The sequence below is a fragment of the Lepus europaeus genome, chromosome 11 (genome assembly GCF_033115175.1).
Source record: "Lepus europaeus isolate LE1 chromosome 11, mLepTim1.pri, whole genome shotgun sequence".
NCBI classification, from domain to species: Eukaryota; Metazoa; Chordata; class Mammalia; order Lagomorpha; family Leporidae; genus Lepus; species Lepus europaeus.
The window spans coordinates 42,217,932-42,244,146 of NC_084837.1; the positions used below are offsets into that span (position 1 = coordinate 42,217,932).

A 26,215-nucleotide genomic window follows, 5' to 3' on the forward strand; every position below is an offset into this window, starting at 1 on the left:
AAACCAAGGCCAAAAGAATGCTGAATAATATTTGGCATGGAAATGTATTGAATAGATGCTTTATTTATTGCAGATGTTGTGATTCTTATGGCTTCAGGGTTCCCTAGAACACCAGATGAGACCAAGAATGAAGTCTTCTCAGGGCAATGCTGAGTTCATACACAGTGCGGACCGAAAGTCTTATTTTCTTTTAGTGCACTTCACTAAATCCAAACACATTTATTAGCATTTCTGATAAACCTTAAAACTGCTACTTTATAATTTTATTACATAATATCCTAAGAAAACACTTCTGGGTTGGCTGAATAGTTACCAGAAGGCTATAACATGAAAAGTCAAGTTAGACATGACCTATTTGTAGAATTCAGAGCCAACCAAAGCCTTTTGTCTGTCCTCTAGTATTGTACACTTGACTCTGGAGGGAAAATTGGGTATCATAAAGTGGCTGCTTAAAGGCCAAATGAGGATGCTATAAATAAAATGAGTATCTTATCAAGAGTAAGGTCTTAAACCATTATAGAATCCCATGCTTTTGTTTATCACAAGCAACTAGTTACAAATGTTCTATATAGCCAAGGAAGAACTTAAAGAAACAATGTTAAAATTAGGACAGTTAATAATTGAAGTTTCAGAAATCAACTCAAAATTGCAACCTATGTATTTGGTAATGTGAACTTTTCTAGCCCAAATGAATTGGCCTGGACAGTTAAGAATTATGTCAAACGCTATAAACACAGGAGTATATTCAGTTGGATGTAGGAGGTGTTGCTGATGGAAAGACACAAAGGAAATGCTGGATTAGTGTAATTTTGCATTGTGTTAAGGATGTGGAAAAGGACCTATGCAGAATGTTAATAGCATATATAGCAGAGTGTGAACTAAGAGGTTCGCAAACACAGGAACTGCCAGAATAATTCCTACTGACTTAAAAATTTTTTTAAAAAAAACAATAAAGTTAATATTAGAAAAACAAAGGAACATTGTCTTATAAAAGGACAAATTCTTATGTTATAAATGAGGTAACAAAAATGCTGAACAATTGTCAAAGAACTTAAAAACAGTACTGCTCCCAAATGCCACCCTCTCTCTTCTACCACAAAGCAATAGGGCATAGCAAGGAGGATGTCCTTTATGTGAGCATTCCACTGGCAAGCCATGAAAATAATGCACCTGTACCATGAGGTGCTAAGGGACATGTTTGATATCTAGAGGTTTCTGATAGTTTTTAACCTTCTTAACTATCAAGCTGCACCATGGCTCTCTCTGGGTACTGATCTCACTTCTGTGTATCACTGGTCACAAAAAGGATCATAAAAAGGGAAGTAGTGTAGCCTCATCTCTACTACAGAAAAATAAGCAGTATTCAACCCTTTGTGATCCTTGGCCACTTCTGTGCACCAGGGAAACACCTCTCATATGACAAGGATGCACAGGAAGAGAACAAAGCAGAAAGCAACTTGAATGACAATTAGTCATCTTACAAAAATGATTGAAAGGTTGTAATCTAAGACTTTTATTGCACAATATCTCACAGGCATTTGACATGGAAAACTTCTCTGCACTAACAAGGAGATGAATTAGATGGCCCAGGCCTTTTTAATCCATCTCTATCTCCGCTTTCAGTGATTCATTCCTAAATGTGCTAATAAAAATAAAACCAAAGTTGTTCCGTCTGCTAAGGTTGAATGACTTTGCCAGTCTAAATCTCTCTGCAGACTGCAAAATTTCTCATCCTATATCTTAGTCCAAAGATAAACGTTCAAGAGGAAGAGATAAAAAAAAAAAAAAATAGAGGCCAGCGCCTCACTAGGCAAATCCTCCACCTGCAGCACCAGCACTCCGGGTCCTAGTCCCAGTTGGGGTGCCGGATTCTGTCCCGGTTGCTCCTCTTCCAGGCCAGCTCTCTGCTGTGGCCCCGGGAAGGCAGTGGAGGATGGCCCAAGTGCTTGGGCCCTGCACCCACATGGGAGATCAGGAGGAAGCACCTGGCTCCTGGTTTTGGATCGGCGCAGCACACTGGCTACAGCATGCCGGCCATAGTGGCCATTTGGGGGATGAACCAACGGAAGAAAGACCTTTCTCTCTGTCTCTCTCTCTAACTCTGCCTGTCAAAAAAGAAAAAAAAAAAAAGAAAAAATAGAATCTGGAGAAAACAGTAATACCATCTAATAAGAAATTTTATTAGCATCTATGATAACAGATAACTTTTTAAAAGTGACTATATTTTACAAATAAAATTGAACCTTATTAATATTAAGGATATGTAATCAGCAGGATTTGGTCTATCACCGTGTTTCTATGTCACTGAGAGACCCACCGTAGCATCAATAGGAGTATATGAAGAGCAGTATGGGTGGATGGAAGAAATGAGCTGCACTTGAATGTTAGTTTGCAGTACTGGTGGGATGATCTGAATAAGCTGTCCAGCAGCAGGTGGAGATACTGGGATTGAAATGCAAACCTAGCAGTAACTCTTGAAATGAAAAGATGAAATGAGATGAGGATATGATGAGAAGAGAAAAAGAATCAGTATCCATATACTGTAGCCGAGGCCTGCATTACCTGTTGACTGACCCAATGCAACTGATTCATAATTGTTCTACCTCCCTCCTTTACAACCGTCCGCAAATTCATATCGTAACACTGATCCGCCTTTTTGAATCACAGCTGAGATCACTGGTGTGTGGTTTCAGGGCTTGATTCTAGATCTCTTTGCTTTATCCACTTCTCTTTCAAGGATTTAAATGCCACCTCTACACCAATCCCCTGCTCTGAGCTCCATACTTACGGACCAATCAATCTCCTTACATTGCTACTTACATTACTTCAGACCCTACTGTTCAAAACTGAACTTCTCATTCTCATCTCTGCTACATCCCTCAAACTTTTCTATATTTAGGTCTTTCCTTTTAAACAAATGTGTGATCTGTTGCTCAGATCAGAAACCTGAGAGTCATTATTGACTTCCCTTTATCTACTTTCTAAATTGTTGATTCCTCTTCCAAAACATCTCTCCAGTCTGCTCTTCAACCTGCACTGCTACCAGCCCAGTCCAAGCCTTCATGGTCTCTCACTTGCAGTTTATCTTCCAAACATGTATCACCCCTCACTCATTCCTACCCCACCAGTCTCTTCCCTTGCAGTGGCCAGAATGGTCTTCATAAAACATGAGCTGATTTCATAGCACATTGACAAAATTAAAACAGACTTCTCTCCATGGCCTACAAGGTTTGGTTTCTACCTACTTCAGACCTCAGGTCCTACAAGTCTTCCTTCTTGATCACCATTCCTGTTATCCTTGTAGTTGTTCAATTCTTGAACGTTCCAGTTCTTTATACAACTCTTTCCTGCCTCAAAACCCTTACATATGCTTTCCCCTTCCAATGGAACATTCTCTCTCTTTTTTTTTTTACAGGCAGAGTGGATAGTGAGAGAGAGAGAGACAGAGAGAAAGGTCTTCCTTTTTGCTGTTGGTTCACCCTCCAATGGCCGCTGCGGCCAGCTCATCATGCTGATCTGAAGCCAGGAGCCAGGTGCTTCTCCTGGTCTCCCATGCGGGTGCAGGGCCCAAGGACTTGGGCCATCCTCCACTGCCTTCCCGGGCCATAGCAGAGAGCTGGCCTGGAAGAGGGGCAACCGGGATAGAATCCGGCGCCCCGACCGGGACTAGAACCCGGTATGCCAGCACCGCAAGGTAGAGGATTAGCCTGTTAAGCCACGGTGCCGGCCAGGAACATTCTTGTATTAATGTCTGCTCATCCTTCAGCTCACAACTGACATGTACCCTTCTCAGAGAGGCCTTCTCTGACTATCAAAACAGATCCATTCCACTTTGCATTATTTCAGAAGCAGATCATCTTCCCTCAAAGACATATCACAGTTTAAAATTTGTTGCATTTGGTGGTGTTGGTTTTGTTCTGTCTCAATCTAGTCTCCAAGCTCTTAAAGCACTGTGTCTGTCTCCTTCGCCATTTTGCATTCCCAGTAACTTGGCGGTATCTGGAACATGAGAGGGGCTCGGTAAATAACTGTCGCATGATTGAATCATGCATTCACTCACCAATACATTTATTTCTGTTTGCTAAGACTTTCACAGGTCTCAACACCTGCATCAGGAACTGTGGGTCAAAGGAAGAATAAAACACAGTCCTATCTCCTGAAGAAGCAAGTGTGGTAGAAGGGAGAGCCACACCAACTCCCACTATGCCAGGTAAAGTGATTGTGGGAGAAGACAAGAAATAAAATAATTGCTGAATGGTGGGGTGGGCAGTGAAAGCTTGTGCCATTGGAACAAGAACTAATAAGATAATGAGTGTGACATTATCAAGTGAAGAAGCAGCTGGATAGCTGTAGAGGCAGAATAATTCACTTGTTCACATGCCCAGAATCATGCAAGGATGCATTCAAAGAACAGTGGCTAGAACGTAGGGGCATTTGGGTGAAGAGGCTAAAGTAGAAAGGCATAGACTTTTCCTGTCACAATGAGTTATCTGATGGGCCCAGCTAGATATGCGCACACAGCTCCTGCTGCTTGGTATATTTTGAGTACACCTTGTTGAGAAGAGTCTCAGCAGTTCCTATCAGACTGGAAGCCCAGAATCCCAGAGTGAGAATGCCTAAGACATTCTCCTCACTTTTCCCTCTAGTAATCCTCTCCTACAGTATTATGGGCTGCATTGTGTCCCCACCCACCCAAATTCACATGCTGAAGTTGCAACCACCATCATTGTGACTATATCTGGTATAAAATCCTTTTATTGTTTGGAAGATTCATTTATTTATTTGAAAGGTGGAATTACAGAGAGGGGAGAGGCAGAAAAAAAGTCTTCCATCCACTGGTTCACTCCCCAAATGGCCACAGTGGTCAGGGCTGGCCAGACCAAAGCCAGAAACTTCTTCCGGGTCTCCCTGAGGGTGCAGGGGCCTAAGGATTTAGGCCATCTTCCACTGCTTTCCCAGGTGCATTAGCAGGGAACTGGATTGGAAGTGGAGCAGCTGGGATTTGAACTGGCGTCCATTTGGGATGTTAGTGCTGCAGGCAACAACTTAACTTGCTATGCCACACACCAGCCCCTGAATAGAAAATCTTAAGGGGTAAGTAAGGCTAAATGAGGTCATGAGAGTGGGGTCCTAATCCAGCAGGAGTAGTGACTTCATAAAATGAGGAAAGGACACCAGAAGCAACAGTGTGCCCACGCAGAGAAAAGCGAAAGGACTACCCAGTGAGAAGGTGACGATAAGCTGAGGAGAGAGCCCCGACCAGAAACCAAGCCCGTGGATAACTTGCTTTTGGATTTGCAGCTTCTTGAACTGTGACAAAGATATTTCTGTTGTTTAAGCACCAGGCTGTGGTATTTTGCTATAGCAGCCAAATAAAGTTATGAGATTTATTATAATTGCTTTGTGATTTATTAATAGTATGTTCCCTCTCTTTATTTTTTTATGTATTTTGCAACTAAATCATTAGCCTTCACTTAAACAGAAAACAAGACACACTGTTCTAAAAATATTTTATTTAGGGGCTGGTGTTGTGGCACAGCAGGTTAAGCCACCACTGTGACTCCAGCATCCCATATCAGAGTGTTTGTTTCAAGTCCTAGCTGCTCTGCTTCTGATCTAGGTTCCTGGGAAGGCAGAGAAAGATGCCCCATGTTCTGGAGCCTCTGCCACTCCTATGGGAGACCGGGAGCCAGTTTCCAGCTCAAGTTTTCTGACCCAGACCCAGCTGTTGAGGGTGTGTGGGGAGTGGACTAGCAGATGGGAGATCTCCATCTGTGGCTTTGAGAGATCTCCGTCTGTGTCTTTCTTTCCCTGCCTCTGTGTCTTTCAAGTAAAATAAATAAATAAAAATTTATTAAAAATGTGTTAGCATTATTTTTCCTTAGGAAGATAATCATTTTTTTCCCTCTGGCAGAAAATCATTGAAAGTATAACTTATTTACTATTTTAGAATATGTGCTGCTGAAGCACATATAACTTGTTTACTATTCTCTAAGAAAAAAGAAAAGTTTATTTAATCCAAGAGTCATTTGGGGTTTTTGAAGAGTCATCATCAAACCACAGTTTGCATTTAAAAGAATCCACAATATCTCTGGATAAGCATGGGGATCCTTTAGTATAAATAAGAAGGAAACTTATTTTTCTGGCAACAATTTTGCCATTTGGGATTATTTCCCCCACTTTAACTGCAGTCTTTTTTAAATTATATAAAAAAAAGGACAAGATACAACCAAACCTTGTTCTATTGTTACCCCAAACCACCAGTTCAGCACAACTATGTAACTTGTATTCTTCAATGCACACAATCTTCCTCTTTCTTGATGTCATTGTAACCAACAACCCTAAATTCAGCGATTCCCCTGATTTTCTCTGATTTCGTCTCTATCAAATTCTTGGAAAGCGTGACCAGAACTGGTTCACTTTAGAGTCAACATTCCTTGCATGTGGTCTCTCCAGAAAAGGGTAAAGGGAGAGAGGGGGAAGTCTTGGTCTAACTCTCCATATCATCTCACCTCCAGTGACCAGCAAAGAAAGAACAAGGGAGGACGTGAGCTGCACTCCAGGAAGCCCTTCCATTCACCATTTGTCCAAGTGTGGTGTGGAGCTCACTGGAGATACACGATAAAATGCAGATTCTGGAGTCTGGACCCAAGACAGTAAATCTGCATTTCACCCAACTCCCTAGTAGGGATTGGAGAACAAAGGCTTTAATGTTAGAAAAACTCAAGTCTCTTTTAGATTCAATTGTATGGGTAAGAGGGGTCTTCATAAAGTTCAAAGAAATGCATATTTTGGAAAAACAATACACAGATTTCAAAACTATTTCCTGCAGGTTTTTTTTTTTTTTAAACTTTGGTTTCGGCCGGTGCCGTGGCTTAACAGGCTAATCCTTCACCTTGCAGCGCCAGCACACTGGGTTCTAGTCCCGGTCGGGGCGCCAGATGCTATCCCGGTTGCCCTTCTTCCAGGCCAGCTCTCTGCTATGGCCCGGGAGGGCAGTGGAGGATGGCCCAAGTGCTTGGGACCTGCACCCCATGGGAGACCAGGAGAAGCACCTGGCTCCTGGCTTCAGATCAGCGCAATGCACTGGCCGCAGTGGCCATTGGAGGGTGAACCAACGGCAAAAGGAAGACCTTTCTCTCTCTCTCTCTCTCTCTCACTATCCACTCTGCCTGTCAAAACAAAAAACAAAAAACAAAAAAAAACACTTTGGTTTCAGTATCTCTAAGCAAATGCCTTTATGTTCTCTTCTTTATATAAAAATTTACTATACCCCTCTTCTTCCCTCTATGCAACTAGTCCATGGCATCCTTTTTCTGGGTCTCAACACCCTACAGGCTCTGCCAAGGACTTCCAGGGTTGATTAGAATCTAATCTCCGGCCGGCGCTGTGGCTCAATAGGCTAATCCTCCGCCTGCAGCACCGGCAAACTAGGTTCCTCTTCCAGGCCAGCTCTCTGCTGTGGCCAGGGAGTGCAGTGGAGGATGGCCCAAGTCCTTGGGCCCTGCACCCCATGGGAGACCAGGAGAAGCACCTGGCTCCTGCCTTAGAATCAGCGCAGTGTGCCGGCCACAGCGCACCGGCTGCAGCTCGCCAGCCACTGCGACCATAGGAGGGTGAACCAACGGCAAAAGGAAGACCTTTCTCTCTCACTGTCCACTCTGCCTGTCGAAAAAAAAAAAAAAGAATCTAATCTCCACTCTTGTTTGGCAAAGATCCCCACGCTCATTCCAGGATTTAGAGTTGTCACCTTTACAACCCCCTCCCTCCTCCCTCCAAGATAGGTTTTTTTTTTGTTTGTTTTTTTTTTTTTGAAAGGCAGAGTTACAGAGAGGCTGCAATGGCAGGATCTGGGCCTATCTGAAGCCAAAAGACAGGAGCTTCTTCTGGGTCTCCCACGAGGGTCAGGAGCCCAAGGACTTGGGCCATCTTCCACTGCTTTTCCAGGTGTATCAGCAGGGAGCTGGATCAGAAGTGGAGCAGCTGGGACTAGAATCAGCACTGAAGCCTGCAGTTTTACCCACTATGCTAGAATGCCGGCCCCACATTTTTGGTTTTCTTGGTCATTGTTGGTGGTTCATAATTTCCCAATAACTTGCCTTTGGGACTGAATTCAAAGTGTATTTCTTTTGTCCAGAAAATATCTATGAATATGTTTTACTACATGATTGGCTACATTCTGGCTAAGTGCAAATAACATTTGGCATTACAATGAATTAGAATCTCATGTCATTCTCAAAGTCTTGTATGCATGACTGAGTGAGATGTCAAAGCTTCCTTGCATAGAGTCAGAGGTGAATCACAGGGCTAAGCGAGCAATTTGTTTCTTTGGAGTGAAGGTGATTAAGGATCTACACTTAGTTATTTAACAAATATATCCTCAGTGTCTCTTTTGAGTAAGACATTGTGCAAGATACAAGACTGGGTCAGGCTTCAGTGAACATATACAGAAAAATACAGAAAATAGAAGCTTAAATATTCAATCTAGAATAAGACCGATATTACCCCTCAAAAATGTTGCCAAATAATTATTAGCAAGCTTGTTAGAATGTTACTTTTATCATTGTATAAGAGTTATAAAGGTATTATTATTGTTTTTTTTTTTTTTTGATAGGCAGAGTTAGACAGTGAGAGAGAGAGACAGAGAGAAAGGTCTTCCTTTTCCGTTGGTTCACCCCCTAAGTGGCCGCTATGGCCAGTGTGTTGAGGCCGGCATTCTGCACCGATCCAAAGCCAGGAGCCAGGTGCTTCCTCCTGGTCACCATGTGGGTGCAGGGCCCAAGGACCTGAGCCATCCTCCACTGCACTCCCGGGCCACAGCAGAGAGCTGGACTGGAAGAGGAGCAACCAGGACAGAATCTGGAGCCCCAACCAGGACTAGAACCCGGGGTGCCAGCGCCGCAGGCAGAGGATTAACCTAGTGAGCCACGGCGCTGGCCATTATAAAGGTGTTATAACTCCAATCAAGAGTAGTTAAAAATCAAGCACACATAAAAATTTAACAAAGATTCTCAAAGCTATTTCAATATTATTACTGAGCCAAGAATATTTATATAATACCAATCTTTGTAACTTGGTATACAAAACTGTGGTCATATTGGCAGTTCCAGAAAACCTATCTTAGGTTCTCAAGGTAAATCTCTGATCTATATGCAAAAGATAACTTATTTAAGTCGAAAGTATTATATTTTCCTTTAAATGCCCAATTTTGTTTCTATTGACTAGATGTTGTTTGATAACCATTAGAAACATTCACTTTACAATATTTGGGAAACTCAATTTTAAAGCTGTATCCTTAATGATATTACTCTAAATGGTAAACATTTAAACCAAGTGGAGAAATTAACATTAACACTATTATCATTATTTATCCTGCATTTGTTTGTGTATAAAGAAAAATGTCCTCTTCCTGTATTAATGACAGAGGAGATGCTTATTAAAAACAGCAACAAAATAAACCACAGTTCCATCTACCAAAGAAAAAATATGTCACACAATTGCATTTATGGAGCATTTCATTCACCATCTTCTTCTTCCTTTTTGTAATCCAGGTGGTTAAACTCTTTAAAAATTCAGCATTTTATGTCCTGGGCTGTGGTGGGAAGGAGCTGTGATGACAGTGTGTAGACTGGAGGAGACAGGAGACGATTAGAATTTCTGAAGTCTCTCCATTGCTTGCTCCTTAGCAAACCTACACACAATGACACAGGCATCGCGTCTGTGTCTATACTCTACAGCAGTGTTCTTATTCCCATCTTCTACATTCCACTATGGAAAATCCTTATTTACTTTCTGGAAGAAACTAAAAATTAAAGATGTCTAATATGAAGACACAATCTTAGCTTCTCTTGCCCTGCAGGACTAGCAGTTCCTTCCCAAAAACAATTATGCTGGCAAATGTGACCGTTAACTCTGTGACTACGAGGAGGACATGTACTCCGTTGCTTTGAAATTCTATAAAACAGTTGTCCTTAGACGGTGATAGAAAGGAAGGAATAAAGCAGGAACAACAAGAATTATTTTACATACTAATAATAACAATTTAGTTATCAAAACAGAACTGAACAAGTGTGCCTTTATGCTGTTCTTTTTAAAAATTTAGCCTCCCAGGGTTCTAATAATCAGTGCCTATGGTTCAGGAATGCACAGTAGCGCTCAGCTCAGTGCCTATATCCTCATTTCAAAGAGAATCATTCAAGCCGACATCCACCCTGTCAAGAATCTCGACTTTGAGCTGCTAATGTGGAATAAAAATCAATATAAATTTTGATCATTTGATGAATATTTACCTCTTTCTTTGGTGTTTGGGGATTTGGAATGGAAAAGTGCTGAATCAAGTCATTTTATTTTTTTGTGTTTGTGCCAACACCAATTTACTACCCTCCAGAAAGTTCCTGAACAAGATGTCTCAGGTGGCATGCATGTTGGTTTTTCCTGTCAATCATAACAGTATGTCACTGGGGAACCATAATCATTTCCCTTTCATACTCTTAGTGTTCCAAGAAGGAATATTTTGATTACTTCGCTGGAAAAGGTAAACTTTCTCATTTAGGCACACCATTACAGCTTGGGTGTCTGTTGTTTTTGGCATTCAGTGGCGTCTGAACTGATACAATCTATTAAAAGTTAAACACTTCATTTGAGGCTCCAAGGGTCATGCACAATAAATACAGTTTACAAACGGGTTCCTTTACAAGCAAAATTCAGTATCTTCCCCAAAACAAAGAGCTTTTATAGAAGCTGCCATCATCTTCTGCTATGCATTTTCTAAGAAATAATGAGGAAATATCAACTGATTAATCAACACGAAGACTTCACAGCAGAAGACTTTACATTTTTATTACAAATAAAAACAAAATGCATTACAGACAAATGATAACAAGAAAGCTTAGCAATTAAATTGTGACCCAGCGTGTGGCTAGGTATATAAGGAGAGCCACATGCCACCATTTTTATGATGATATTTTATATATATCAAAAAATTTCACAGTTCTTACAGAATGGTCCCACAGGGATTTTAAAAATAATGGTCTTTTCCCAATTTGAAAAAGACTAAATTAATTGCAACCACCAAAAATGTAAGGTATTCTCATTTTTTAAAACTCTTATATACATGGTTTAGTGGCAGCAGATTTGATATTAAGGAGATATGTTTGTTGGTTTCTCATAAATTAAATAAAAATGGCAGCAGCTGCCTTACCAAAGATGATATAGCTCTGGACAATCACTAGATAGTATATAGACAGATGTTTTAAATAAAATAAAGTATTTAGATTGCTAGATACCTTCCTAGATATGAAGGCAATTATAGAGTGTCTTTGTTAAATTACATTTTTCATTTTTGTGAAGGGAAAAAAGAATCGTCCTGGAAACAGTACCAACAGGAAATGATCCTATATCTAAAACAGCTGGAGACTGTAACTAATATAAATTTACTTGAGAATAAAAATGCTGTGTGCCTCTGGAGACATGCGGCAACATGCCATAAAAACAGATGAGAATATAAAAGTATTTAAAAGGGAGAAAATACATTTTATCTAGATGTTATACTGAGATGTGGTCCACTGATAACACAGAAGTATCTGATGGAAAGAAAAAAAATCACACCATTTAAAAATCCTACTGGACAGATTTTTTTAAAACCAATATGTAGGAAGACAAGAGAATTTCTAGGAGAAAAACCTTTGCTTTTAATACGTTGGTTATCAATCAACTTCTTAACTCACGATAATAATGTAAAGGTAGATACTTGTGTTTAACTAGGAAGCACAGGACTCTGCGAGCCTGCTAAACACCATAAATGTTGGAAACAATATTTCAGTAAGTCTCCAGTCATATGTAAGAGCCTTCACTCAAGACTCCTCACTACCCTTGTCCACTCCTCTGCCTCTATTCTTGTTAGCTGCTGAATTAGAAAACCATCTGATACACTAATTCATATCAAATAGTCACAGGCATTAACAACTTAACACAGAACTAGAACACAGGCAAGTTCATGAATTTTAATATACCTCACTTAAAGACTGAATTGCATTAATCCACAAGATAATCTTAAGGAAAGCTCTGGATAGAAATCTCTTTGCACAAGAGGGTAGGGAGAGCCTGGAAAAGTACCCCCAAATCTTGGTTATTCACTTCCCTCGCCTATTTCCAACACTCATCCTGGTCTACTTCCTATGGCGCTGGATCTCAGGCAGGGGGAGAACATGCAGAGCAAAAATGTCTTAACAGGCCCCAAATCAGAGTCTGGGAAGGTTCCAGACCCTTAGAAGTTGATGTGTGCATGGTGGAAAGGAGAAACCAACAGGAGGAAAACGAGATGAGGAAAAAAAAAGAGTGGAAGGGGAAAAACCAAGAATTGATGATAAATATGAAGAATACTTATTACAATAGTACCAACAGAGCCCAAAATGAAATGTCCTTAAAGAATATATTAGCTTAAATAAAAGCCTTTTCAATGCAATATTATCTTCAAAAGTGACACACAAAAATCTAAACTAAGCCCCAAAAATATACATGATATTTTTTCTTCTTTTCTGTAAGCTCACCGAAGTTTAAAAGAAACTAATGGGGCTGTTTTCTGGGATATGACAAAGCCACACACACAACACTACAACCGTGATGCCCATGCTATTGTTTGTATCTTTACAATGACACAGAGTGATCATCACTGCAGCTCAGGGCTTAGCAAAAGTTGACTTTTAGCTTAGTAGTTCCTGAACTTTCTTACTAGCTCTTGACTATTATATCCAGAGAGGACTGGGGGAAAAAAAAAAGTACAAATACATCTTTCTCCCCATCTTCAGTGGCTTGATTCCAGTAGGGCATAGAAAACCATCAAGCACATTGATATTTTCACTAAGAACCTCCTGCTTTCTCCCAACTTTGACTTACTCCAATTCCATCATTTTCTGCTATGAGCTGGAGTAAAAAAATAATAATAATCATAACTACTGTTATCTCCTCAAGTCAAAAAACTAATCATAAAAGGCTTTTATACATTGCTCTGTCCAAAGCTGACAAATTTCAAAAATTGCTCCATTACTATTCCAGTTCTCCCCCCATCCCTTAAGTAGTTAAGACAACACACTCAGAGGTATTAGACGCTATGCCCAAAATCTGTTTAAAGGAAAGATCTGACCTCAGCCTCAACAGTGTGGTGCAAACACATCTCTCATTGAGTACTTGAGTCTTTTGGGGCCTGCCTTCTCTGGCCTTCACTGTCCAACACAGCAGCTTCCTCCTGGGCTCTTCTTGCCCCTGCTCACACACTCACACACATACTCGGTTCTTTCCATTTCAATCCTTTCCTACCTTGGACATGCTCTTCCCTCTGCCTGGAATTTTTCTCGTCTCCTTGGATTCTCAGTGCAACTGTTATTTCCTTCCCTAATGATCTTATCTAAGATGAGTATCCCTTGTTATTCTCTCTCTCAGGCTTTATTTATTTTCCCTAACATGTACTACAGCTTACAATTATATTTATTTGAGCAATTTTTATTTTATTTTGCTGTGCTTCTTGGCATGCTTGCTTGTTTTTGATCCATATCCCACTGAAATGTAAACCCTACAAGGGGAGGGAACACATCTTCCTTGTTCATAATTGTATCCCCAATGCACAGAAAAACGTGTGTGGAATGAATGAGTGAGTCACTGAGGGAAGCTTATGAACCCTCTCAGTAGGTGGACAGAGGTGAAGTGATGTCCTTGTATAAAACTGTTACCCTTGGCCAATGCTGACAAGCAACTCATGCTGCCTGAGAGGTAATATGCCAGTGGTCCTGTTGAAAAACATCCTGATTTCTAGCAGGATAAATATCCTTTCTGTAAGATTTGTTTTATTTATTTGAAAGACAGAGTTACAGAGAAAGAAAGAAAGGCAGTAAGAGAGAGATCTTACATCTGCTGGTTCACTCCCCAAATAGCCACAATGGCCAAGACTGGGCCAAGGCAAAGCCAAGAGCCAGGAGATTCCTCCAGTTCACCCACATAGGTGTAGGGGTCCAATCAGTTGGACCATCCTTTGCTACTTTCCCAGATGCATTATCAGGCAGCTGGATCAGAAGTGAAGCAGCTGCAACTCGAACTGGTGACTATATGGGATGCTGGCATTGGGGCAGTGACTTTACCCGGTATGCTGCAAAGCTGGCCCAAGGATAAATATCCTAAAAGAGATGCTTTGAACAAAGTCAAAGTTTAAAAATAGAGTGGGATCAGGGCTGGTGCTGTGGTGTAGTGGGTAAAGCCGCCGTGGGCAGGGCCGGCATCCCATATGGACACCAGTTCGAGTCCCGGCTGCTCCACTTCCAATCCAGCTCTCTGTTATGGCCTGGGAAAGCAGTAGAAGATGGCCCAAGTGCATGGACCTCTGTACCCACATGAAGCTCCAGGCTCCTGGCTTCGGATTGGCTCAGCTTTGGCCGTTGAAGCCAACTAGGGAGGGACCCAGCGGATAGAAGACCTCTCTCTGTGTCTCTGCCTCTTCTTCTCTCTGTATATAACGCTGATTTTCAAATAAATAAATAAATCTTTTTTAAAAAATAGAGCGGGATCCCCTAAGAAATGCAAATAGGAAAGACCCTTGGAGACTACTAAGCCTCTATGTTACATATTTTAAAGTGATTGTCATTAGGGGCCAGTTTGTCCTGTCTCAGTGTGCTAGTTCAGGTCAGCTTCCTGCTAATGCACCTGGGAGAACAGTGGATGACAGTCCAAGTATCTGGGTCTCTGCCATGCATGTGGGAGATCTGGATGGATTCCTGGATCTTGGCTTTGGCCTGGCCCAGCTCTAGGTATTGCGGCCGTTTGGGGAATAAGCCAACAGATAGAAGCTTTCTCTCACTCTCTTTGTGTCCCTGCCTTTCAAATAAATAAATAATCTTAAAAATAATAATAATAAAATTATAACGATTAATTTTGGCTGGACTCTAGGAATCTTGAACCCTGGAGATAAAAGATCCAATTGAATAAGGATGCGGAGAAAAAAATATCACATTCCAGACCATATGAGTTATTTTCAAAGTTTTAGAGAAGGACAAATAGACAACACATAACAGTTAGCAAAGTTCAAATCATGAAGGAACCAAGGGACAATGAAAATGATTATTAGATGGTTAGACTGCATATGCTGAGACTCTAAAACATACCTCAACTCAATTATCAAAGGGAGGAGGAATAGAGCAAGTTGCCTCTTGAAGCCCAAATAATTTTTCTTTTCTCATATTTAAAATTGAAGTCTAAGGTATTTTATATCCTTAAATGGAATCTTTTCTATGGATGACTATCACAATATAAAAATCAAGTATAATGTCATTGTATTTGTAAGTATAATTGAGGCTGTTTTTCTTACATAGTATGGCTTTAACTCAACAATTTGGGAGTTGAATTCTTGTTCCTGATTTAGCAGTTTTCTCTGTTATATCCAACATGGAAGCTATTTCTTTTTGTTTGTTTGTTTGTTTCTTTTTTATTTTTTTTTAAAGATTATTTTATTTGAAAGGCAGAGTTACAGAGAGAGAGAGAGGTCTTCCATCCGCTGGTCCACTCCCCAGACGGCCGCAACGGCCAAAGCTGAGCTGATTTAAAGCCAGGAGCCAAGAGCTTCTTCTGGGTTTCCCACTTGGGTGCAGGGACCCAAGAACTTGGGGCATCTTTTACTGCTTTCCCATGCCACAGCAGAGAGCTAGATTGGAAGTGGAACAGATGGGACTCAAACCGGTGCCCATACGGGATACCAACACTGCAGGCGGCAGCTTTACCTGCTACGCCACAGCCCTGGCTCCTGAAGCTATTTCTTCCAGTTCTTGATATGATAGTTTCCAGTGGCTTGTCTCATTTTTCCCATATGGTATGTTAAATTATGATGTGTTAAATTAAGCTAGACATTTAAAATCCTACTAACATATCAACAACAAAAAGTAGCGGCCTCAAATATAAAGACATAAGCAGTTTCATTGTTACTAGGCTTTGGATTTTCAGCATTATTTGGTTATTTAGGTCATTTTGCTTTTCTATTGTAGCTAACATCATTAAAACTGACCATGGAGGCAACACTTGGAGGTATAACTCTATCAACATTTAGAGAAGGAAGGAGTTTTACACTTGGGACACAGATACCTAAGATGTTAGAATTTCTCACTATTATGGGCATTTGAACAACCCCTTATGAAGTTACATTAAAACTCTTTTGGTAATCTGCTACTGCATGTGATACACAAATTACAGGAGTAGCTAGTAACCTTGAACTTGAGTCATTTTACCCAATACTGGTCAGCTTATTCAGCATCCAACCTACCAACTACATGATTACATTTCCCCTCGTGACAGGCCTAACAAGAAAAGGCCTCTATATGAGGCTTCATATAGCACACAAATCATAATAACAAAAAGTGGGTTTTCAGTGTTTGCCATCTTCTTCCTAATGAAACAACATGTCTCAGCACAATATTTAGATACCTCATGGTTGGATCCCTACTACACCTTCCCATGTATCTTCCCTGACTTCCTTGTCTGACAAATAGCAACCTCCCATCCCCATGCGCATGTCAGATGAAACCCTGTCCCTCCATATGATACAGCTCTTCGACCTCTTCTTCCCAGGATTTTCTCCATTTCTGCAACTCTGTATCCTACCTACTTCTGCAGACTCAAGAGCCTCTCCCAACCTGAATCTCCTGGACCCGTGATCAATCTCCTGTTTCTGTATTTTTGCTATTCTTGACTCCTCTATCCTATTAGACTGTAAGCTCCCCAAGATTGGCCTATGAGCCAGATTTATAATATCCACCACAGGTTCCTGACACGTAGCAGATACTCATCAAGTACTCATTGAATGAATGACTGAATTGCTCAGGTTTAAAGGGGGCCTAGTAAGACTTTTTTCTCCCTAAAAAGGGTTGAAAACATCATCTCAAAATTTTCTCTCAAAGTTTTGGGAATGCAAAGTGCAAGGTAAGCCTGAGGCATCTTCTTGTGCCAGTAAACCAAGGGCTTTCACTGATGAATAAGGATCTGTCAAAAGGACCCAGGTGCCCTGATAAAGAAGGCAGATGTGCAGAATAAAAGATGTGCATCAAAAAGAATGACTGTAACTGATTATTGCATATTGAATAAAAATCAGTCTATAATCATAAGAAAGAAAAAATTGCCACCAATGAAGGTGACTATTGGTACATTAACTCCTCATTCCAAAATTTGGTTAATAAAAAAAGGACTGTCACTTACTTTTGAAAAGAGGAACTTAAGCTCATCTAAAGTGGGTAGAAAGTTTTATTGAAAAAAATAATGCCAGTCAAACATGTGGAATAAATGATGGAATTTTAAAAATCACCAAAAGAAATAACTGATTCCAGAAAAAAAATCATCAATGAATTCTAAAATTCTTAAATAAATCTTTGATAGGGTACTGAATGCTCACATGATGCCCATGTGCTGCTCCACAGACTACCTGCCAATAAGAGAAATCTCATCTATATACAGACGGTATCTGGCTGTCACACAAATCCTGAGACATGTGACATGATGGCATCCCATTTAAAATACTGAAGGCAAAATTGTTTAACCTGAATCCAGCAAGCTTCTGGATCAAATTTACAGTTTAGGATTCAGAGAGTAGAGGTCAACTTTATAAGAGACCACGAGAATATAATCAGACAAATCTAGAACATGAAGCAACCCATACAATGATTCACCTGGCTTCTTCAAAGTGTGATGTAAGGACTATTGGGACCTCACTTTGAGTGGAGTTTTGAGAGAGACAAAATATATGTAAAAAGAAAAGAGAGCGGTGAGACACAAAGCCATTTTGTATTGGCATTAAATACACTGCTGTCTTGATTTGCTTCTTAGCAGCTTCAGAACCAGCCCTAAGAGAAAACTGTACTCTTAAGAAATGATGCATATTGTACCATCAGAGTCCCACACCCAAAATGAACCTCTCTGCCATTTTATAGGACATTTAAAAAGAACTATAAAATTTCATGTTTTATATAATTATTTATATTTTATAGTTTTGTCCCAAATAATCTGTTATCCTATGAAACATGCATTGATTTTGTTGTCTGAAACAGTATGCAAATTAGCAGATTAATTAGATGTGGTGATTCTGGACTCACCATCTATCACCTACATCAGCTCCCCAGTCACTGGCTGAATCCTGAAGTGATCATTGACAGTAACGTTCTGCTTGATCAGGTACCACTTGCTAATCAGCCATATTTTGTAGCCATAGTTTGACGGCTTGCAGTTTCCTGTGTATTATATTTGATAATCATAACAACCATGTGCTGTGCCCAGGTAGATCAGGTACTGTTATCTCTTCTTAACGGATGGATGCAAAGGCCAGAAATCAAAGACGTTATTTGTCCAAAGTCATTTAACTAATGAGAGGAAGAGACAGAGATTTCCAACTCCAAGCCCAGTGATGCTTCTGCTAACCAGCCCAGGTATCCTCTCTAGTCACGAGTCCTTGACTGAGGCCGCTAGCACAGTCACAGACAACCAAAGCAACCGGCAGCTGGGCTGGGCCACCAAGTCGGCCACGTAAGGTATGCAGCTCATTCACGTTCTGCAACGCTCCACATTCCTTGTCCTGTGAGTCTTAGACTCAGTCAAAACTCTCTGCTCCTGCTGCCTCCAGAAACGATACTGAGTCTGCAGCTTTGCAGGCTGTACACCACCACTGTGTGCTTCTTGCCTGCACCCTCTGATTCCCTTGCCCCGCTACGACTTACCTAACTCAACTTCCTTGCCACCCCTTCCCTCATATGTTCAGAGCATGGTGGGCACTGAAGCCCCTCTGTGAGAATCATTTTCTTGATGATTCTGATTGCTAAGTCTGATTTATTATCATTATCCTGATTTACAGATATATAGGATTCATGGGAGTCCTGCAGTAACTTGGAAATTTAGTGCTGGGGTTGCAGCATGGGATGAGCCTTGATTTCTCTGCATTTTGTCTCCCTACTAATCCTTTCTGGAGATACTCTTCCTGTTGCCCCCAAACTCCTTTCTACCCATTTGCCACCATTTCTCTGAACTGTCTCTTCAGGGCATGGTTTTCATACCATTCTCACTCAACGATGCTGGCTTACTCCTTGTCTCTCTAACTTTCGGCTCCTCATTCTCTTTCCCTCTTTCTCTTCCCCTGTAGTTGGATTCTTTTTTTTTTCCCCTCAGATTTTACTTACTTATTTTAGAGGTAGACTTAGAGACAGAGAGAGGGACAGACAAAAATGAAAAGTCTTCCATCCTCTGGTTCACTCCCTAAATGGCCCCAGTGGCCAGAAGTGAGCTGATCCAAAGCCAGGAGCCAGGAGCATCCTCTGGGTCCCTCATGCAGGTGCAGGGGCGCAAGCACTTGGGCCATCTTCCACTGCTTTCCCAGGACATAACAGAGAGCTGGATCAGAAGAGCAGCAGCTGGAACATGAACCATGCCCATATGGGATGCTCGTGCCACAAGTGGAGGCTTAGCCTACTGTGCCACAGCACCAGCCCCCTGCAGTTGGATTCTACCAGGCCCTCTGCTGAAAGTAATCTGCTTTTTCTGAAGAGGACTTTTGGACCCCAGTTGATTGGAAATTGAGAATGTAAGATCCTTCACAGGAGTGAGTGATTCTCCTATTTGTTTTCATTTTATTTGTTTGAGCCTGGAGACAAAACACAGAACACTAAGTTAAAAAAAAAAACAAAAAATTGGGGTAGGCATTGTGGTTAAGCCACTGAATGGGATTCCCATATACTATATCAGAGTCCTAATTCAATTCCTATCTTTACTTTTAAAAGAAAATTATTATTTATTTTACTTGAAAGAGTTACACACAGAGAGAAGGAAAGGCAGAGAGAGAGAGAGAGAGAGAGAGGTCTTCCATCCCTTGGTTCACTCCCCAATTGGCCACAATTGCCAGAGCTGCGCTGATCCAAAGCCAAGAGCCAGGAGCTTCCTCCAGGTCTTCCATGTGGGTGCAGTGGCCCAAGATCTTGGGCTATCTTCTACTGCTTTCCCAGGCCATAGCAGAGAGCTGGACAGGAAGTGGAGCAGCTAGAACTCAAACCGGCGCCCACATAGGATGCTGGCACTGCAGGCGGGGGCTTTACCCGCTACTCCACAGCGCTGGCCCCCACCTTTGCTTTTGATCCAGCTTCCTGATAATGCACTTGGGAGGCAGCAGATGAAGGCCCAAGTACTTGGGTTCTTGCTACCCACATGGGAGAAGGGGTTCCTGAGTCCTGGCTTTGGACTGGCCCAGACCCAGCTGCTAGAGGCATGTGAGCAGTGAGCCAGCATATCTCTATCTCTATCTCTCTCCTTTCAAACTACATTTGGTACAATAGCTACAGTGGGAACTTGATGAAGCCTAACACTTATTGAAAGAAAGCCTTTGAATAGACTTTAAATGTCTAGTGGGCCAGGATGAGACCTGGGAAATTCACTGATCTCTTGACACGTTTAGTTTTCTCTTTCTTTCTTGTCACGTCTAGATTTGTGTATTTTGGCACAGGCTACATGGAGCAACTAAGGATCTGTCTTGCAACCTGTGCGATAATCTGCCCTAGTCACCTAACAGGCATGAGTAGTCTTTGTCTCACCAAATTCTGCCCACCAGCCCCCTAGGGAAGGCTGTCTTCATTATTCCTGTTCTGTAATAATAAGTTCCCAAGGTGAAATGTTACTGACTCTGGGTTGAGCCTTGAAAGAGAGGTTATGAAAAGTTAGATAATCCTTGTCAGAAAGCAGGAGAGTGAGCAATGAGACTTGGATGGTCAAGGACAAATCACTAGATAGGGAAAAAAAAAAAAAAGAGGAAATACGGAGCCTAAAATAGCCAAAAAGCCTTTTTATATTCCATCTAGATTCCAGAAAAATCATAAGATAATAAATTAAGAGAGGAATGACAAATTGAGTTGTTAAATTTTAGTCCACCTCCCTTGCGCCAGTTTAATGAGTGCTTCCATATTCTGTACGCACACTAATCCTTCCATAACCCTCATAACCCTCAAAATCCTGTGCTTTAAATATTTTTCATGATTTGGTAATGATTTAAATATCTTACTAAAGTAAATTTCAGATTTCAGGTCCATATACCCACAGACTATTTTTTTCTAAATTGTTCTTATGTAGAACTTGGAAGACCACGCACTAAAGTCATCTTTTCAGTTTCCTCACATCCCTGAACTAGAATTTATTTTTCCAGCCAATTCCCCTTCTCACCAACCAAAACATTGAAGTTTCTTTCCAGGCTTTGTGAGTGATTGCTTTACAATTAGGCACAGCCCAGCATACCTATTAGGTTGTCTCTTCCTACCAGATGTTTTCCAGCTGTTCTCAATGTCTTTCTGTTAATGCTTTGCCATCTGCCACCTTAATGGTGGCACAATGGGGAATGGATGCTATGGTGACTTTGCTCTTTGAGTTATAAAGACCTGGCCCATTGCCTCATCCTGGGAAAGTCTGCTAGGCACATTTGTCACATTTCTCAAACTAGTCATCTCATTTTTTCCACCTACTAACTAACCAATATCAAGCCATTCATAACAGGAAATGTGTGAGCTGTCACTACCACATCTCCATCTACATTGTTCTTCATTCACGAATGCAATCACATCTCATTTCTGGCTATCACATGTTTTGCCATCAGAATGACAGTGAATATCTTTTTTCCCTAATCAATACTAGTCCTTTTTACACCTTTTTATGTGCATGTCCATAGCACATCAGGACAGTAATCAGTTATGTGCCTTTTGTCTCACCTTGCTGGTTACTCTGTACACATGGAAATCTTGCGCTTGCTTGATATTCTCTACAGTGGAATGAAGACAAATCTGAACCCTCTGAGATCAATGCTCAGCTAGCAGAGTCAAAGTCTGCTAAGGCACAACAGTTACTGATCCCAACTTCCAGGGACTGGAAATCACGTTGTAATCTATTGTATATACTTCTGGAGAGGATTATTGCTTCCTTCAATTATGCAGAGTAATAGAAACTATTTTTCCTGAAACTGTGATTATACTAGATGTCAAAAAGGTTAGTACCATTAGCTCATAATCCCTTCCAAAGACCCAGTGGAATGGTTGTTATGGGCACTTCAGCAAACATCACAGTAAGTTCAGGAGAACTGATTATGCACACTGATTGCTATGTACCTGTCTCCAGTCCTCTATTTATATTTTTAATTAATTATCTTAGGATTTGAGCCCTTACCAGCAATAGCTCTACGTGTTTTCTTCCAAAATAACAAAAGCATTCTATTGTTCTCTTCCCTGAATAGCTTATTTAAAGTATTTGTGTTTATAGTCACAAACCAGATTTATTTTCAGTATGGTCAAATACCAAAGCTGGACTCAAAGAGGGTGTTAACATCATTCCTGCCAGTATAAACAGATGTTCTGGTCACCTAACACGAACTTATCTTGAATAAGTACCCTTTTCCCCATTCCAGCTCACTTTTAGCTGAAATTAACAAAAATGGCAGTCTTTCATCTCTCAGAGCAGTAAGATCTCAACAGCAGCTTCACGCTTTCCTTGGAGCAGCCATAAATGTAATAACTGTGCTACGGTCATAGGCTAAAATCCATTCATTTCTGCTTGAGTCAACAAATGTATCCAGTCGTTTTACAAACAAAGAATGTCCTCAACTGATAAAACACACTAATATATTACTGAATGTGCTTGTCCTCATATGGAATGAAGACAAGCAGCTTTTAGTTAACAACGGACACAAACTGTAACATGAACTATAAATCAAGGCTTAATGATATAAAAGACTTAAGAGCAACAAACTGAGGCACTAAAAGTAGGTTAGGAACTGGAAAATACTTCATGGAAGAGGTGGTTCTTTCATTTGGTCTGGACGGACGAACAGAATTTGATTAGTAGACAAGGAAGAAATATAGTTAAGCTTAAAAAAGAGTCTTTACAAATGAACCTACCAAATTCCACTGTACTTCATATAATCACTGCTATTTTGCACCCCTAAGAGTGTTATTTAAGTTTTCAATGCAGTTAATTGAAACCCTACTAGATGCAAATCAAAAGTTTCAACCTTAATTGAGATATTTTGAAAATTGAACCCATTGCTTCAGGCAGGTGCTACATGAGATTCCATTAATATAGGTAATTAACATTAGCCTCTGCTTTAATTAACATGCACACTTTAATTAGCAAAGCATTAACCAACATTAAAAAATCTGATCTTCATGCATCACAAAAAACTGCAAAGTTATGACTACTATGTTATTTTTCTCCAAGGTTGTAAATCACAAAACAACGATCACTTTTGAAGTACATATCAAATTTAAAATATTAAACAGGGGTTATATATATACAATATGAATGAAAACTCCATCAAAATGAAAAAGAATGTTCTTTAGAAAATACAGAGCCAATGACTTTCTTATTTTAAATTTGAATCACATTAAAATCTTTCAATGATCCTTTGGAAGCCAATAGACATTAACAAGAAAAATCACCATATATGGTCACCCTCCTTATATGTAGTCAACAAATTACAACATTACAGCAACATCTTTGATGTGTCCATCTACTTTCCAACTTATTTTTCAGATTTTCATTATTTGATAGGCAGAGAGGCAGACAGTGAGACAGACCTTCCATCTGCTGGTTCACTTCTCCAGTGTCCACAACTGCTGGGGCTCTGCCAAGACAAGCCAGGGCCTGGGACCCGGGCAGGAAACTGGAATGTAATCTAGGTATCCCAAATGGATGACAAGAACCCAATTACTTGAGTCATTACTGCTGCCTCCCAGGGAAGGAAGCTGGAGTTAGGAACCAGACCCAGGAATTAAACCCAGACATCCTATGTGGAATGTGGGCTTCTTAACCTCTAGGCTAAATACCCCTTAACCGCTTCTTATTCTTCCCAGGGAACAAATAGAGCATCAGTTTCTGATAATATTTAATATTTAAGGTCTCCAACTAGCAGAAACTTCATTTTAAACAAATCCATGTTGCTTATTTTATCTTTTAGATCCAAATGTGTTAGAATGGTTCTTTATTCTCAATGCAGCACGGGTGCTGGCAAATGAACAATTAATTATTAAGGATGCATTTTTGTTACATACAAAATTGACTTTCATGTTCTTGCCTTACCATGATCAATTAGATAAGCCAATTTTCAAGTACTATTCATAGCCTATACATTATCTATTTTTATTATGTTAGTGAAAACAGCTTCATCATTACATAGAAGTATTGTTGAAATGGTAACCACATAGCTCACTGTTGTATTCTTTTGTCCCAAGACATGTGGAAATTATAGTAAAAAATATATCAAGCTTTTTAAAAACACACCTTTGCAGAAAAAAACTGGAAATATCGTGATTAAGCACACAAACATTCATAATACTTAACAACATTAAAATAACTAAGTCTCCACTAAACTCTCTATATTATGTAAGACAGCATTTTAGACACAGAAAAATCTGAATGACCACAATAAAAAGCGTCTCAGATTTCACAGGCTGATATTTGAATCTACACCAAAAATAGCAGAAATTATGGTTGCTGGACTAAATGTTTGTGCAATGAAAGAAAAAGGGCTGGGGAGCAGCACTCCTAGATTTGCAGGCTCATTTGTGGTTTCAAGCTGTTACTAACAGTGGAAATGCTTGTTTCCGGTGACTTCAAAGAGGGTTGGGTTTCTCCCCTGCGCCTACCCCGGCCACTTCACCACAGAGTCAGCCTGAGTCAGCATCTTCACCTGCCTTTGCGATTGACGAATCCAGAAGTGAATGTTTCTGGGGTTAGCAGAGCCATTCTCCAAGCTGTTGCGGCCAATTTCTTGGCCCTTTTCCCTGTGGCGAATCAAGCGCCCGGCTCCCAGGAGACCACCAGGGAGTCGGGTGTTCTTCCTGCAGTGGTGCTAAGGGCAGGGCCCTGGAAACAGGTGCAAGGGCACCGCTCAATTCCGCTTAAATGAATTCGCGAAGCCCTGTATCAAATTGCTTCCCTATTCTGCAGATTACTTCATGACCAAATTCCCCACATTGTGTGGTTACACATCAGTGTTGCCCAAGCTCTGCCCATTAAATTCACGTGGGCTTTCGCTCAGGAAAGGAACAGGCAGGATAAACAGAGAGAGGAATATTTAGTGCCAGAGCTTGAAGAAGCACAGAATACTAATTTTTAAATGTGTAACAAACCTTCCCACACATCCTCTCACCTCCCTGCCCAGCTTTAAGTTCCTAGGAACTTCCTTAGAGAAATCTTCAGAGACGTAAGACTGGACTTAGGAGCGTCAAGCACTGAGCCATTTGCTTAACTGCATATAAATATTTAACACAATTGCTGATGAACTTTAACTTGCTCTCACTAAACTGATGGATTCTCTTTCATTCTAGAGCAGCGTTTCTAAGAAAGCACCTCTCTCGGAGCACCAGCTTTTGAAACAGGTGTGGAGAGACTTAAATGCAAATCCCAGGCCTAGTTAGGCCGGACTACATCCGTTTCCAAGGGTGGCTGTGTTGACCAGTAATTCCAGGTGATGCTAACTCACAGTAAATCTGGCAAACCACTGAGAGAGAGAACCTATTTACTACACTATAGCAAATGGTCTTGAGAACAAGCAAAGATTCTGAATCTAATCCTAGAACCTCCTTACTGGTTGGTCTAAGAGAAGAACAAAGTTTGATCCGCAGATGATAAAGGTTACATAAAACAAAAAGGTTTAGGTTTACTTTCAACTTATTTTTGTAGCCATCTCTGCTATAAACATTGCTTCATAAGTGCAATATTTTAAGCATGGAGTTTCAGAACAGATTTCTTACAAAAAGAAACCAAGTTAACCCTGTGGTAGAGGATTCTGCTTTTAACATTTTTACTTCATCAAAAGATGGCTGAGTCATCATGTCTCATGTCAACCAACTCTTTATGGATGTCACTGAAATATCTAAAAAAGAGATATTTATTTCGAGAGAAAACAGACAAATATATATTAAGAGAGATGGACTTTCTTTAGATTTCTGATTTTATTCTACACGACATGATCACCATAAATCTGGGACATTATGGTCCAACTCACCTACACAGACAAAAAAAAATTAAGTTGGCAAAAAGGCTTTCCCAAGGCTGACCTCTTTTTAATCTGACCTCTCATCATTTTCTATACAGCCTCCTTCCCAAGCCACATGCTCTGTTCATTACTAGCTTCCAAACAGGAGTATGACCCAGCCCTGCCCCTTTGCAAGCGACATTGCTC

General features: G+C 40.6%; 1 protein-coding gene across 2 annotated transcripts in view; it reads right to left on the minus strand.

Annotated features, from left to right (window-relative positions):
- The window catches only part of AKAP6 (A-kinase anchoring protein 6), a 500,321-nt gene that overhangs the window by 144,374 nt on the left and 329,732 nt on the right, over positions 1-26,215 (minus strand). The gene's annotated exons all lie outside the window — the stretch shown is intronic.